A 17460-nucleotide genomic window follows, 5' to 3' on the forward strand; every position below is an offset into this window, starting at 1 on the left:
GAGGGACCTGAGTTCGAGTACAGTGAACTGTCTCTGAAGGTCTGTGGTTCGAGATACTGTGAACTCGAGTGACTGAGCTAGAAGAAGTGTGAACTGAGAACTGGTAGTTCTGATTTGTAAATAGTGCTTTGTAAATATTAGTTAAGATTAACAGTTCATTGTTGTTCGTAATAGTCCAAGTAAATTGTCATTGTCGTCGGTGGAGTGCTATAACGAATATATTGTTGAGTGAAAATCCAATTGTTGACGAGAGCGTTTAAGGCGAATTGTAGAAAGGAATTATTGTTGGAAGAATAAAATCCTATTGTTGAGTGGAAATAAATTCACAATATTATTACACCGGCATAATATTGTTGTCAATTATAGGCCTACATGTAAGTTGGAGCCACCGGTGTAGCTCAAGCGGTAGCGCGTTTACCTGCTGATAATACAATCACCTCTGCACAGAAGACAAATTTAATACTAACAAAAATAATACAATTTTATTATTTTTATTTATCAATGTGGATAAAACGTTGTACATTACACTTATCGTAACTTCATATTACAATACTCGACTTGTTATCAAACTCTTCAATTTCGTATTGTAATATGAAACGTTAATTTGATGATACATCTCATTGGCGAAAAATAGTTTTTTATTGCCAGTCTATTGCGAACAAGAGTGTTGCCAACTATTACAACTGCTTTTCATGATTGTGTTGACAACATAATTACGTTACCAACACACAAGGCGGTATGTTGGGATCACTGCCTGCTGGATCACACCCTATGGCTATTTACACTGCTTGCCCAATCAACGGTTATGCGCGAGTAGCCACTAGGTGGCAGGTACTGTGCTCCAACCACGAGAAAGTCTCTGCCGGATGAGACGAAAGGGAGTAATGCTGTGAATGTATGTTGATGTCATAAGATGTCATAAGGTCACACACGTGGGTACTCATATCTCTATTGGCTCGCTATCACAGCACAAACAATAACTCTGATACTCACATGTTTGTACTACCCTAGTTACAAAATTAGATCACTGTTAATCTCCTGGTGTTTTGATCTCGCCATACAAGAAATAACAAATGCAGGAGAGCGCATGGTTTTTAAACAGACGTTATAACGATAATATTATACGTATGTATTTATTCACACTGCAATGGGTATATACCCGGTGGCAGTGGTAACTAATTACACTCAATAATGACAATAATAAACTTATTAATTAAAAATATAATTAATGATAATACTAATAATTAATACTACTACTACTACTACTACTACTACTACTACTACTACTACTACTACTACTACTACTACTACTACTAATAATAATAATAATAATAATAATAACAACAACAACAACAACAGGGAATATACTAAATTAAATGAAACGATCACTTAAAATAACATTTGAAATATTCTAATTTGTATCTTAAAACTAAGATCGAACTAAAACCCACGAGTATATGTTCATATCTGCACAAGTACCTTTCAACATTACACTCATTTCGCTGTCAACTCACTCACTGCACTGGAAATACGACACATTTCACTGATTCTATCCCGATTTCACTAACACTTCAAAAACATTTCACTGTTCAAATACTTTGCACTGCCACTATAACCTATAAAGCTTCAATGACAGGAACACGTTTCACTTACACAGCACACTTCACTGACACGACATACTTCTTCACTGATACAACACACTTCACTGACACAACATAATTCTTCACTGATACAACACTTCAATAACAACATATCATTTACACCCTTTAAGTACTGTGTATAATTACCGTCTATTAGTAAGGTCCTTAAGCCTATTTTTAAATACATTTTTGGTTGTTGGTAAAGCCTTTAGTAAATGTGCAGATAAAGCATTCCAGTCCCTGATAGTACGATTGAGAAAAGAAAACTTTCCAGTGTCCGTCCTCTGCCTTCTTTCCATCAATTTATATGAGTGGTCGTTCCTTGAAGAGTAATTTGGCGGCTGCAACCTATTTTTTATTTCTCTCCAGGCAGGCTCACCTCTGTATGTTTTGAACAGTGCGCATAATCGAATTCGCGTTCTCCTGTCCGTGAGTGTGTCCCATTTTAATGGTGAATTTTTCCGACAACACTTAAGAGCCCGTTTTTTAATCTTTTCCAGTGTCTTAATATGTTCTAATCTGTAAGGATCCCAACATGCAGCACCATATTCCATTACTGGACGTACTAGTGATTTATATGCAATCTCTTTGGATTTATGAGAACCTTTTCTTAGTACCCTCATCACAAAGTGTAACGCTCTCCATGCTTTTCCCGCTGTATGTGTAACGTGTTCCCCCCAGCCGAGATCGCTGCTAAATGTTATTCCGAGGTATTTACATTTGCTAACTTCCGGAATGGTTTCACCCCCTAACGTATACGATGCGACTATTTTATTTCTTTTCCTTGTAAAGCTGATGGCTTTGCTCTTTAGAGAATTTATTTTCATTTTGTTGGCTATTGCCCAATCATTTATTCTATTGAGGTCATTCTGGAGAAGAGTAGTATCTTCATGACTTTTTATTTCCCTGTCTAACATACAATCATCCGCGAATAAGCGAACCGTAGACAAGATATTAACTGGCAGATCATTTACAAAAACCAAGAATAGAAGAGGCCCCAAGACACTCCCCTGCGGAACCCCGGAAGTAATTTCAATTGGGTTCGATAATTCCTCCCCTACCCGTACTCTCTGAGTGCGACAAGTTAAAAATTCCTTGATCCACTGGAGCACTCTGAAGTCAATCCTCGTTGATTGTAGTTTAACCAGCAATATATCGTGTGGGACTACATCGAATGCTCGTGAAAAGTCAATAATCACTGCATCTACTTGGCTATTGGATTATATTCCGTCTTCTAAATCCTGACATACCGTTACTAATTGACTCTCACATGAATAACCCCACCGAAATCCATGCTGACAGTTATGTAACCAATTTGAGTCATCCCAATGCTGCCTTAGATAAGCTGAAATCAAATGTTCCATCTGTTTGCAAACCACAGAGGTGAGGCTGACCGGTCTGTAATTTTTTGTATCTGAGCGAGACCCTGACTTATAAATTGGCACCACTATTGCATCTTTCCAATCTCGCGGGACAGTACCATTGTTAATTGATATTTCAAATATACGCACTAGATAGGGAATCATGGCTTCCCCTCCCAATTTTAGTACGTCTCCGGCGATACCATCAGGTCCTACTGATTTATGAGTTTTCAATTTAAAGATCCTTCTCCTTATGTCCCTAGGCTTGATAGAAAACTGACCCGTATTTTCCAAAGAAGCTAAGTGTGGTACTATTGTCCTCATCCCAAAAACAGTGGCATAATAGGAATTTAATTTTTCTGCTTTTTCGCTGTCCTGTACGATAAATTGATTGCGGTCATTTTTTAGGGTGAGGCTCGAATAATTTTCCTTGCGTCGTCTCTTCACATATTTATAAAATTCCCCCCATCCGTTTTGTTCACCTTTGAAAAGTTTGTTTAGGTAATTTTCCTGCGCTATCTTATTCGCATTAAGCAGTTCTTTCGATAGTTGTGTGAATTTTGTTTGTTTTGCAAGGCTTTCCTTGCGCTGTCTGTAGGATTTCCTTAGTTTTCTTTTCAGTTTCCGTATGTATTTATTATGTATTTATATATCTACTTCGCTCCTATAGATGACGCAATAGTAAGCACATTCCTTTCACGGTTGATCTCCTGGTTGGAGAACAGTAGTGACTTTCCATATACTGATAATGTTAATAGCGGTGGGTACTGCCTTCTACCTAGCGGCAAAATAACTTTGATTGAGCAGGCAGTTTACGCACCTATAGGATGCGATTCAGCAGGCAGTGGATTAATATAGAATAAAACAAATAGATTGTCTTGAATGCGTATAAAAAAGGGAGGGAAAATTCACAAAACGTGGCAAGAGCCGTAGATGCGAAGAAGTTCATGAACTGAGTTGGAGTACTCCAGCGACTAGGCAGAAAAAATCGAGGCTCTGTGCACTATTTAAGGCGTATTCAGCGCATAGAGCAAGGAGGAACATAGGGGTTCGAATTGAAAAACCTACGTATTACTCAAGGACGTAGCAAGCAGAGAGCCATTATAGTAATGTTTTAATTTTTAAATAGGACTATAATGGACTGGAACCACTATCTGCAATGGGTGTTGAGGATTTTCCTCTAACTATTAAAAGATTAATAGCTTGGGTTGTTATAGTAAGAAAACTTACTTACAAATGGCTTTTAAGGAACCCGGAGGTTCACTGCCGAACTCACATAAGCCCGCCATCGGTCCCTATCCTGTGCAAGATTAATCCAGTCTCTATCATCATATCCCACCTTCCTCAGATCCATTTTAATATTATCCTCCCACCTACGTCTCGGCCTCTCCAAAGATCTTTTTCCCTCCGGCCTCCCAACTAACACTCTATATGCATTTCTGGTTTCGCCCATACGTGCTACATGCCCTGTCCGTCTCAAACGTCTGGATTTAATGTTCCTAATTATGTCAGGTGAGGAATACAATGCGTGCAATTCTGCGTTGTGTAAGAAAACTAGAAGCCTAATTATAAATTATTTATTATTATTATCATTATTATTATTACTATTATTATTATTATTATTACTATTATTATTAACTAAATGTTATGTAAGTGTTTGTCATGAATATTCATTTATTGTGTTAGGGACTATACTTATCTTATTTTACTATTCCCCTGTGTCTGTTTGTTTTATGCATTGCTGCTTCGTTTGTCTATTTGAAGTGTTTAGTGTTGTGGAAAGTTTTGGAAGTAAATAAATGTAGTGTAAGTATTCAAAATGTTTAAGCGTTTGTAAGTGTTAAAATTGGTTAAGATTTGTGTAAACGTTACAAGTGTCGCGTAAATTTTTTGTACTTTCTTCAGCTTACAATAAACCTTCAGGTGGGGTAAAAAAACAAAGACTTACCTTTATTGCCATTCGATTAAGCATTAAAACCAATGCAAAATACGTAAATTTTACAACTCGAACGCAATGAACACCAGAGATCGCAACCAATCAATATCAAGCTGACATGGGCTACTTAGATTGCAAACAACTATACCACGCAGCAATGCTAGACGCGAGAGCGAAGACAGTAGGCCTACTGCTGTAGACGCGCTGTCATCTAGTTTGTACCTTGCAGTTTATTGTGTAATGTTATGTGCAGTGAGCTGAAGAAGATTAACCCAGTGAATATAGTGATTAAAATTTTGGATAAACTAAATGAAGAGGGTTATAAGGAGACAGTGGAATGTCGCGGAAGGAACTTGGAATTGTTGATGATATATATGACTTATTAAAGAGTTATGAATCGGAAGCAGTTGAAGAAAGTCATATTCTGGACACCGATGAAAATGAACCACGAAATGATGATAATGACATGCCTCATGTACGAGAATGTGAGACTGAAAAAACAAATACTACGTAAGAAGAGGAATTAAGTACTTCACAAAGTTCCGGTTCTCAATACGCTCCGTCCCCTCCCAAAACATGCCGAGTCATTGGCTTTGAAGAAAAATGTAAGGTAATAGAGTATTGGATTCTGCCAGGTGTACCGACAAACAAAAAGAAAAAGTTTAACCGTAGGTCATGGAACAGTATGAAGCATAATTTCACTTGGTTAACACATGAAAGTCAACTCTACAAAATGAAGCACGCTGTCGAACAACAAAACGATGTTATGAATGAAATGAAAGAAGTGCACCGAAGAACATTTGAGGAATTCTGTCTGCGGCGATCGTCAAATGAAATTGTAAAAGAAAGTGACATAAAAAGAACACTGACAACGGCTCGTGATTTATTAGGCATAGATCAGAAATACTTCAATGCAAGTCCTTGTTGGTTGCATCGCTTTAAAAAGCATTATAAGATTGTCAGCCGCAAAAAAACATCATATGTAACAAAGCGTCAGATAAGACAGCTCTTGAACAATCAATCCAAACCTTCAGACGTGAGTGCACACCACTTATGGACATGTACAATGATGATCATGTGTTTAATGTAGAGGGATTTGTTTTCCATAAGGAAATGCCTTTCGGCAGAACATTAGAACGTCAAAGAACTAGTAAAGTACTATTTGGTGTCGTGCAATCCAAAGGGGCAACCACACATACCTACACTATAATGCCGGTGGTTTCTGAAGCTGGAAAACTGATGCCAAATTTACTACTGATTCTCCAAGAACAGAAAGGTATAAGTGAAAGAGTTGCGGAACGCATTTTCCAGAGTGACAACCTTGTAGTAAAATGGACTTCGTCGGGAAAAATTACCAAAAAAAATATGGATAGAATTCTTACGAGAAATATTCCTTCCTAATTCTGCAACATGCAATCTTCTGCTGTTGGACTCGTATGGTGTCTACTGCGACGAAAATACAATTAAGCAACTGTTAGAAGAAGGGGACTATGGTCTTGAAAAAATAGTAGTGAAAATTATACCACCAAATACGACTTATGAGTTGCAATCTTTGGACAGGTACTTTTTTTTTTCGAATGTACAGCTGTCAAAAAAAAAAAAAAAAAAAGTGGCCGCACTCGTGAACAGCGAATATTTTCAATGTCCACCTCGGGTCGCGGCGATGTTACACGATGCATGTGCTTGTACAAGCAGTTCCCGAACTATGAAAGTGTTCCATGTCTGCGCCTCGTAGGCCAGCGGTAGAGTGCTTGTTTAATGATTTAAAGGTTGTGGGTTCGGGCCTTCTTCAAGTTTTCATTTTATTTTTTAATCGTTCTTTAGCGATGTAAATGATATTCAAATTATCATTTATATTCAGTTATCGTTCTTTATGGATATCATGTTATTTATATTTTGTTATCGTTCTTTAGAGATATGAATAAAATTCAAGTCATCATTTGTATTCTGTTATCGTTTTATAACGATATGAATAACGATTATTATTATTGTATCTCCAATGGTGGTTAGCCCTATTTTACATATGTATGTTAGGGCTATAGTTTCATACACAAAAAAAGATATGCATAAAGAGAAATAGAAAAGAAAATTAAATTAGCTTACGCGATGTAAACAAAACATAAACAAACCGTAAATTAGGCATTGCGATTGCAAAATAAATATCAGGTATCAATTTGAAACATACAAAAATATTAACAACACACATACGTAACACTTTTATAACACAAATACGCAGCTTTCCGTACCATACATCATAAATTAATACACAATAGTCACACAAACACAATCAAACTATAATTACGACATTGCGACGACATCAAGCATCACATAACTGACTCACATACATAACAAATCAAGCATCCGTTACAACACATACACTTCAACATAGTAACCACACTTGTTACAAATTTGGCTCCAAGAAGAATAAATAGGACACTGTTACTAATTACTATTCTTCTACAATTTCTTAAATACATCTGTAATAAATCTGTGAAATTCCGATATGAATAATATTCACGTTTTTTATATTGTTATCGTTCTTTAGCGATATAGATAATATTCAAGTTATCATTTATATTCTGTTTTCCTTCATTAGCATTATAAAATAATATTCAAGTTATTTATATTGTAATTGTTCTTTCGCAATATAAATAATCTGTATTTTATGTAAGTAATTATTATAACACAAATAACCATCTTTCTTTGTAAAATAGGTTATTTTATTTAGATAGTTAAATAAGTATTATATAATATCTTATATTAATTAAACAAACCGATATTTATCATTTATATTCTGTTACCGTTCTTTAGTGATACTGTATAAATAATATTCAAGTTATTTATATTGTAATCGTTCTTTAGCGATATAAATAACATAAATTTAATATTAGGTTTGGAAAAATCCAGTTGCATAATACTGCTATTAGTTTTTCTTTTTGTATTATTACATTATACTATCTTGAACCACAATAAAATGAAAAGGAGTAACGAGGAATTGAACCTGAGACGTTGACATCTAAATTTCGAAGTTCGTCCGCTGAGCTACGAGGGCAAAAGTGTGGAAACATTTTCGGAAAAATTGGCCCAATCACACTCTAAGATTTTCTGATGATTCGTAGAAGCTAGTCCAGGATGCGGGGGGCAAAGGCTAATTGAGATTTCCCGGTCTCTGATCGGGTCAAACATCCTGATAGAATTAATATTTAACCCTTGCCGTGACTTTCGGTGAAGTCCGGAGGGCCCAATTAGTCAAATCCACTCTCCTCATCTCCACGCTTGGGTCCCCTGGAATTTAATAAGATGCGAAAGAGATAGTGGTGTGCGGAAAGCAACGGGATGTTACCGCATTTAGGCCTATCCTTCCCAAGAAAAACTGCAAACATGAACACAGGAAGCTTTTAATAGAAGAAGAAGGATCTTCTGCGGACCTCTGGAAAAAGAACTAAGGAAGAGACTAGTGAAGTGCTTTGTGTGGAGTGTGGCATTGTATGGGGAAGGAACATGGACATTACGACGAAATGAAGAGAAACGAATTGAAGCATTTGAAATGTGGATGTGGTGAAGAACGGTGCGTGTGAAGTGGACAGACAGAATAAGAAATAAAATTGTGTTTGAAAAAGTGAGTGAAGAAAGAATGATGCTGAAACTGATTAGAAAGAGAAAAAGGAATTTGTTGGGTCTCTGGTTGAAAAGAATAATAGACGACATTAGGATATGTGGATCATATGCGGAGACTAAGAGGAAGGCAGAAAATAGGAAAGATTGGAGATTGCTGGGTTTGCAATGAAAGACCTGCCCATGGGCAGAACACTTATGTATGTATGTTCAGAATGCCTGGAACGGTATCGTGTCTAAGAACAGTCGCTATTTGCAGAGACTAGTCGATTCCATGCCCACTCGACTGCAAGATTCTAGATAAGAGGAAGATAGACTAAATATTGAATTGTGGCTTTTTGTTTTGTTTTTTGAACGCTTAATTGTTTGAATGTTTTAAGGCCGACGCCAATAAATTTGTTTTGTTTATGCCACGAAAGATATTTTTATTGAGAATAACATTTTTTTCTTTCCATTTGCAGCCACAATATCATAATGATAAAGTCATGGCATAATATATTAATGAACCTGATGTTAATTACTAAAATAATCGTAAAAGAGAAAGGAGTCATTATGTATAGTTTGTCTCTCTCAAAAACAGAACAAAAAAGAACAGAAAAAGCACGAGGTTGTAGTCGAACGCAGGACCTCATGAATAAGAGGCCTGAACGCTACCATTACGCTATCGAATCACAGAGAGAATACTTCAATTATAACTGTAGATATCAGGCAACATGGTCCAACAACATGTAACATCGCCTGTCTCCGAATTATAGCGAAGATACCCGAAGGGAACTTTGTTTCAGGAGAGCGGCCACTTTTTCTTTTGACAGCTGTACAAGCATGTGATTCGACACATTCCTCATAATGTAGATTTTGATGATTCACCTGATACATTACAACAACGCAACAATCTAGTGAAACTACAGTCGCTTGTTTACCAGCAGTTTCTTTCTCCACGATTCCAACAGGCGCATGGGTATGGTTGGGTGTTAGCTGGATTGGGATCCAGAAGTGGACAACGTTTTCAAAACACTACGGAGTACTGTATCCGAAATGTACAAGGAATATGTACGATTGTGCAAAATCAGCCTTTATAAAGTGCGCGTGGTGTACTACAATTTGTGTTTCCAAAATGTTTCATTAGCTATCACTGTTGTGCGACAAATGTTTCTGGATAAAAACAAATCAGATTCTGGAATACGATGCATTAAGTAACGTGATGACCACATCATCGTTTTCTTTCTTATGCATTAATGGCTAGTTGAAAGTGTGTTTTCTTGCTGCTTGAAGCCTCGTGTTCTGCGCTGTGTATCGCACTTGATAATTGCAGTCGGGTTACGAAATTTTAGGATTAGTCATATTTTATTATGCTGATTCCAAAAACATAAGTTTCATTTCCATTGTTTTTTTACCTCAGGTGAAGGTTTACTTGTTAGTGCTAAGAGTAATTTAGTGTGTCCTAAAGTCTTTATTTGTTTCGGAAAGTTCATTGCTTTCGCGTGTTAAATATTAGGTACGGTACCTTGTATATCTTTATTTGTGTAGCTTTTTTATATTCGTGTGAGAGCCATGTTAATGTTGTGATTTTGTATTTGTGTTATTGTTTTGTATTTGTATGTATGTATGTACGTATGTATTTATTATTATTATTATTATTATTATTATTATTATTATTATTATTATTATTATTATTATGGATCTCCATTGTCTCCAATACTTTTCAATTTGGCACTGAATTGGGTTCTTGAAAATTTAACAGATCAAGAAATTAGCAACCAATATGGTTTTACACTTTCCAATGATCTTCAAAACCTAAGTGCTTTTGCATTTGCTGATGATTTGGCTCTCGTTGGAAAAGATGAAAAGTCAGCAACAGCTCTCACTGATATGGCTGAAAGTAAATTAGATAAACTAGGTCTTGAAATTAACACTATTAAAAGCAAGTGTATAGTTCTCGAAAGAGGTGTTTTAACTAAAGGAGCTCTCATTTCACTTCATGGATTAGCCATACATAGTACTGATGATAAATCTGAAACAATTCGATATCTGGGAGTTGATTTTCGCGAGAAAATATTCTTAGATAAAAAGAAAATTATAACAAATTTAACACGTGATCTTAACAATCTTACACAAACTCCATTACTGAAGCCTGATCAGAAATTGAAGATTGTGAATGAATATATATGGCCTGGGCTCATCTATCCTTTGCAATGTGCTCCACTTGATCAACTCCCTGACAGCTTCCTTAAAGATCTGGATAAAGTAATTAGAAGTGCTGTCAAAGAAATGACATCTCTTCCTGATGATACACCTAATGACATGCTATATTCTTCTAAAAAAGTACGTGGCCTAGGACTTATTAAGGCTGAATGGGAAGCTAATATTCAGCATTTTAACATCTGTAAACGACTCTAACAAGTCAGTGATGATCATCTCCTTCTTGTCAGGAATCTTGAAGAGGAGAAGAAAACTGCTCTCAAGCGCCTGAAAATTCCTGAAGCCAACATAACACCTCGAACAACTGGAATACATCTACGTGATGAATTGCGAAATAGATCGTTTGAATCCTGGTGTCAGTTACCTCATAAGGGGAAAGGTGTAGTCATCTATGAAGAATATCCAAGAGCCAATTCATGGGTCAGCACCAAAAGGAATTTGTCGTCTTCAGAATATATTAATGCAATCAAGATGTCCTGCAACCTTACTGCAGTGCGCTCCGTTCCTGGCAGAGCTTTCAGCACGACCCGTTGCCGTCAACCAGGCTGCAACGAGACAGAAACTCTTGGCCACGTGTTGGGCTTTGGTCGGAAAGGAGAGTTATTGCGTAACAACAGGCATCATAGAGTCCGTGGAGCTATCGCCTGTCTTCTTCGGAACAAGGGTTGGGAAGTTCATGAAGAGGTCCACTGCATTTCTGTAGACGACTCTCACAGAAGAGCGGATATAATAGCAATAAACAGGGAACAACAAAAGGCTATTATCATAGATCCAACTATACGCATGGAGAGAGATCTAAACCAAGCTCATCAGGTTGATCAGGAAAAGAGGGCCATTTATGAACCTTATATTCCCTACCTTAGTGCCAAGTATAACATCCCTCTCTTCAATTGGTCAGTGACAGGTTTATTTTTTGGTGCTCGGAGTTCTTTACCAAAATTTACATATCATTTTTTAAAACAATTATCAATATCATCTTTTGAAATTCAAAAAATCATCTCGCAAATTCTCAAAGATTCCCTGCAGATTATACAATTTCATTTATACCACTCAGAAGGCCTTAATTAAGGATATGCTAATTTTAAATAAAATCTTTTTTTATCAGTATAATTTAGTCATCTTCTAAGATTTTATTTTACAATTGATAATCAATGGTACTTAATTATTACACTTTATTTTTATAACACTATTCATATTTAATTAATTGTATTTGTTTGCTATTCATTTCCGGATCCTCGTGGTCATCCTTAATTAAGGCCGGATGAGTTTCTCTCTCTCTCTCTCTTGATAAAACAGTCGTGGTATCACAGATACATAGACAAAGTCAAAAGAAAAACAAGATATACAAACAAAAATACTATATCAAAACTAGTTTCCGTAAATTCATTTATATCATAAAAAGGGTTTTTGATTAGCCAGTCACGAATAATATACCTAAATCTATTATAATTAACAATATGTGCACTATAAGCAAGTTTATTAAACACAGACAATGCATTGAAGGCATTATTACAAAAACAGCCCTAGTCATTTTTAATGAAATTGAGTTAAGAACACATTTTCTACTACTTTAAATGTTTATAGACTCCAAAAACGGCACATGCCAAATGCAATAGACACAAGGATAAAACACCAGTTAAACGGGAATAGATGATATGTGTTATTCTTTTATTTTTTATTGTTCTCCTGAAAAATAGCAATTTTGAAAAGGTTTGTTTTTGTAATAATGTCTTCTTGATGTAAACCATTGTTTAAACTTGGCTAATCTAACCCCAGGGGTCACTAGGTGGCTAATGGCTGTTGTACAGCATATAAATAAATAAATAAATAAATAAATAAACAACCAAATAAGTAAATAAATAAATGAATAAACAAACAAACAAACAAATAACCAAATAAATAAATAAATAAAAATTAAATAAATAAGCAAACAACCAAATAAATAAATAAATAAATAAATAAATAAATAAATAAATAAATAAATAAATAAATAAATAAATAAATAAATAAATAAATAAATAAATAAATAAATAAATAAATAAGGAAACAACCAAATAAATAAATAAATAAGGAAACAACCAAATAAATAAATAAATAAATAAATAAATAAATAAATAAGGAAACAACCAAATAAATAAATAAATAAACAACCAAATAAGTAAATAAATAAATGAATAAACAAACAAACAAATAACCAAAGAAATAAATAAATAACTAAATAAATAAATAAATATATAAACAAACAACCAAATAAGTAAATAAATAAATGAATATACAACCAAATAAATAAATGAATAAATAAATAAATAAATAAATAAATAAATAAATAAATAAATAAATAAATAAATAAATAAATAAGCAAACAACCAAATAAATAAATAAATAAACAACCAAAAATAAATAAATAAATAAATGAATAAATAATTTTGTAATTGTGTTATTTGATTTATTTTGTACTGTCTGGTTATGTTGTGATTTGAATTTATTTTTTGTTCTGTTGCTTGTGTTGGTTTTGTATTTGTTTTCTTGTGTAAATTCTGTTTCTGCACGTTTCTACTCTACCAACATTAACACCGGGTGTCTGCCCATGTGTAATGTAATAAATAGTTCATTCACATATTGCGATCAATGTTACGCTGGAATAAATGCATCTTAATGAGCTTTGTACGGGATTAAAATAACAATAAAAAAATTAAATCCGAACTGCCGGCTACTGGCCTCACGTCCACATGACCAAAGAAAGGTGATTAAAATAATAATAATGATAACAATATTAATGCGTGAAATTAATCTAGAAAAGAGAGCTAGTAACCTTATGATGAAACTCGTACTTTCACTACAGACGACAATAATAATAAATATAACCCAGTTCAAAAGGTAATTATTTTCAAAACTTTTGCTATCATTTCATCTTTATTATAAAGTAAAATCGCCATTTTTAATAGAGCTTGGAAATAAATCAAGTTAGAGGACAGTAATTAGTACAAAGCTGAAAAATATCTTTTGTATTCTTTTAATCGTAGCTGGCAAAGAAATGAAAGACTCTTAGAATATATAACCGATGTCTTGCTCAAGACAAATTAACTTTTCTGACATTGCCCCTGAAACGAGCAAACTTCTAACAAAATTTTAAAATTGTGTTCGACACAGTCGCTAAGTGAGATGAAACAAAAGAAGAAATCCGTAATCAACTCCCTCGATCCACAGGCAAGAGGGGCACAACTACGTTATGATGAAGAGTAATGACTTATATTACAAATCTCCGTTAGAAGAGACAAAGAAAAATAACCAAGCCAAAGTGTGGGCGTAAAATGGACCAAGAGAAAAATATTTCGAGGTGCGAGCGACTGCATCTAACTTTCGTGTAGGTGTTTGGTAGGCGTCTGCTTCTGATTGTGACGTCAACGATTGGCGACGCCCATCGTCCATGAGGAGCGTCTGCCGGAGTTCTGCAGGACGCGAGGGGCCCCCCATCTCTCCCCCGGCTCCACAGGTTGGACGCACCCTCCCCGCCACCGGGGTGAGTTTCGGGTATCTACTACAACGGCAATTCCTAATAAAGGGGTAGTGAATTCCTTGTTGCTGGCACCCTCTGACGACGGCGACGTGTCCTGAACGAGGCTCGGGGACAGTTCAAAACTCCGCGGGCGACAGCGGCTCGAAGAGACTAGCAGTAAGTACAAACTTCAGCTAGACTTGCATGCGACACGCGGTAACATGATATTCTGATCACGAAACGTTTCACATCGGGCTCTGCCTCCTAAAAACCAGACAGAGTAATGTGTAGAGGAAGTGTTACATATATGGAATACTATTTTGTTTTTCGTTTTGGAATCTACATATCCTGAATACTGAACGTAAAGTATCGCCCTGTTTATTGCTTAATGTCCCTGTGAATGGTACACCGGAATTAAAAATTCGTAAGATGTTATAAAATGTTTGAAAAAAAAATAATTTTCTCAAAATCTAATATATTTCCTTAATAAAAATGGAGGTACAAATATGCAGTATTATTAATAAGTTACAAGATTAACAAAATTGCAAAGTCAATATGGTCTGTACTAAGAAAAGTACCGAACAAGCAAGCATTCAGAATTTTCATTAGAAGGTGTTTTCTCAACTGTAATGCTGAATTCAGATGAATCGTCTCTCACGTCTTTCCTCAGACTTGTTTTATGGCTTCTTGCAATGACTTTTCATTCCACTGTTTTCTAAGTTTGTTGGAAGGTGAGGTTTTCCCTTCTCCTACAGGTGTCAACATTAGTAACGAAACAGAAAACCAGGGCATAAAGATGAAATAATAATAATAATAATAATAATAATAATAATAATAATAATAATAATAATAATAATAGTATTTCATATTTCACAGTGATATTGTAAGTCTTAACCTAAAAAATATCACAATTTAAAAACGAAATCAATTAAACATATACTCTTATAAACGTAGATTATTTTTATTTAAGAATATAATATCATCAATATTTATAACATTGAGGAATGACAATGTACATTCAAGAAAAGAACTTACCGCCAAAATGTTCACTTTCCTTGAAAACGCAATAATGATAAACGTTTCAACAGTTCAGTTTCTAATAATTGCAAACTAACATGGAGAAAGCATCAGTGCGTCGTAATTTGAAAGGCTGACCCTAGAATATAACTCATCTCAGGTCGTATATCACACTATTTCATATTTGTAACACATCCTCTATATGTGAATGTTCAGTTTTTGTTAATAGACTCTTTATAATTTTTAAAGCCAGCAAATGAGAAAAAAATTGTCATTGTTAGCACAGAAATATTTAATGGTTTTGTATTTAACGTAACCTTCTTCACACACAAAAAATGCGAAATATATAATTTTGTTTTTTCTATCTTAAAAAATCTCCACTCTTTTCTGCATAGACTGCCGAAAAAGTCACAAAAGAATTCTCAATTATTTAATTTTACAAAAAAAATATCTAAGAAAGTACTGAATTTACAGCTTCGAATTTTTTGTGTTTAGGACTGAATCAGATTGCAGACAGCAAGAAATTAAAGTTTCCCCTTTTATCTTATTCAGAAAAAAAGTGAAATTTATGAAAATAATATATGTAAAGTTATCACAATTGAATAATTTTTAACATGGTTAAAATCCTTCAAAAAGCTTTTCAATGGACCAGTGACCTCCGTACATAATAAACAATGTGTAGAAAAAATTTCAAATCTATAGCTACAACAGTTTCTCTAGAAATGGGTAACAAATATTATGTATCTGTTTAACATTGTTTACATAGGATAAAAGAGGTCGCCTTAACTCCAAATAAGTTCAAAATACAGAAGGAATATATCTTTATGCAATTTTAAAAACTGCACCCCACATAATGAAGTGAGAATAATTTGTACATCATGGAAGTATTCATACCAATTAATTAATTAACAATCCGTCTGTCATAACAGGTGACCATACAGGTCCGGAAAACAATTAAAAAAATGCATATATGGAATAGAGAGAAAAATCAATACAGTAGGTAGCAATCATAGCACAATATACAATTTAGAAAATTTAAAAATTAAACATTATATAAATTATTATGTAAAATGCCTATGGATTTCTTTAAGATATTTAAAAAAATATTTTTAATATCTTAGGATATCATATCATATATTGTTTGAAAATGCCAGTAGTATATTTACACGCCGATCCGCGGGCACCAAGAAGCAAACCCCTCTCCTCCCATGTGTAATCAATTGCATTGTACCTCTCACTCAAGTGAGGAACACATGGGTGGTAAATGACTTGTTTTTCTTGATCAACCGCTAAGGCTTGGGATACATCCTTTTCGAACCTACAGTTGGATCCAATATTACTGCCTTCTCCTTTTGTCTATTAAGAGAAACTATATCCGCTCGTCTGTTACTGCCATCCTCAGATATACAATGTACTTCTTCATGCACTTCAATTTTTTTTTTTATTCTTAGTTGGTTCTTTATAATTTTTAAAACTGCAAACCAATATAAGCAAATGGGAATAAATTCTCTCAAAAAGTGTTTGCGCAGAAATGTTTAATGATTTCGTATTAACTCCAAATAAGTTACGGAAGGAATTCATCTCTAAAATAGGGATCAAATCAGCCACAAACATTTCTCAAGCAGAAAATGCTGCTTTACATCTGGTACAAAAAATTGAAAAATCTGACCTGTCTAAGAAACAGAAAAGCGACTCTGTCGTGCTACAATGTTCAATTAAGTTAAAATAATTTTAACCCTCGCAAATTAGCTGCTCCAGAATTTCATACTAGGCCTACTTATCTGGGATCTTTCTTGACCCAAATAATGTTTGTTGTTAATAATTAGGACATTTTATAGCTTAATCCATTTTTATATACAGTATATAAGCAAATTGAAAGTTTCTATTACACCTATAATTATTCACTATGTTTAAACAATGAATGAATAAATAAATAAATTTAATTAGTTTAATGACAGACTATTTATTCTGTATCTGTGTTTTTATTTTTTCAATTATCAGAGAACACATTCACTTTCCTTGAAATAAAACACAAAAAGGAAATTGTTATTGCATCAATTACTGTTAATTATTACGTTTAAATAATTAATTAATTACTTTGGTCTCATCACTGCTGCAGTAGAAAGAACAAGAAGCTAATTTTAAAAATACAAATAATTACTCTTAACCCTACAAAATTTTACCCACAGCCTACAA

The 17460-nt window shown here is 34.4% G+C and overlaps 1 protein-coding gene across 2 annotated transcripts in view; it reads left to right on the forward strand.

The window, feature by feature from the left end:
• The first annotated feature begins 14270 nt into the window (after positions 1 to 14270).
• The window catches only part of Gpa2 (Glycoprotein hormone alpha 2), a 179255-nt gene continuing 176065 nt past the window's right edge, over positions 14271 to 17460 (forward strand). Inside the window, exon 1 of one of the 2 annotated variants that reach the window (XM_069819710.1) lies at positions 14271 to 14424. The gene's annotated coding sequence lies outside the window, so the exon portion shown is untranslated. The remainder of the gene's footprint in view (positions 14425 to 17460) is intronic. The other variant, XM_069819711.1, reaches the window with a different exon arrangement.

Source organism: Periplaneta americana, chromosome 2, assembly GCF_040183065.1.
Source record: "Periplaneta americana isolate PAMFEO1 chromosome 2, P.americana_PAMFEO1_priV1, whole genome shotgun sequence".
NCBI classification, from domain to species: domain Eukaryota; kingdom Metazoa; phylum Arthropoda; class Insecta; order Blattodea; family Blattidae; genus Periplaneta; species Periplaneta americana.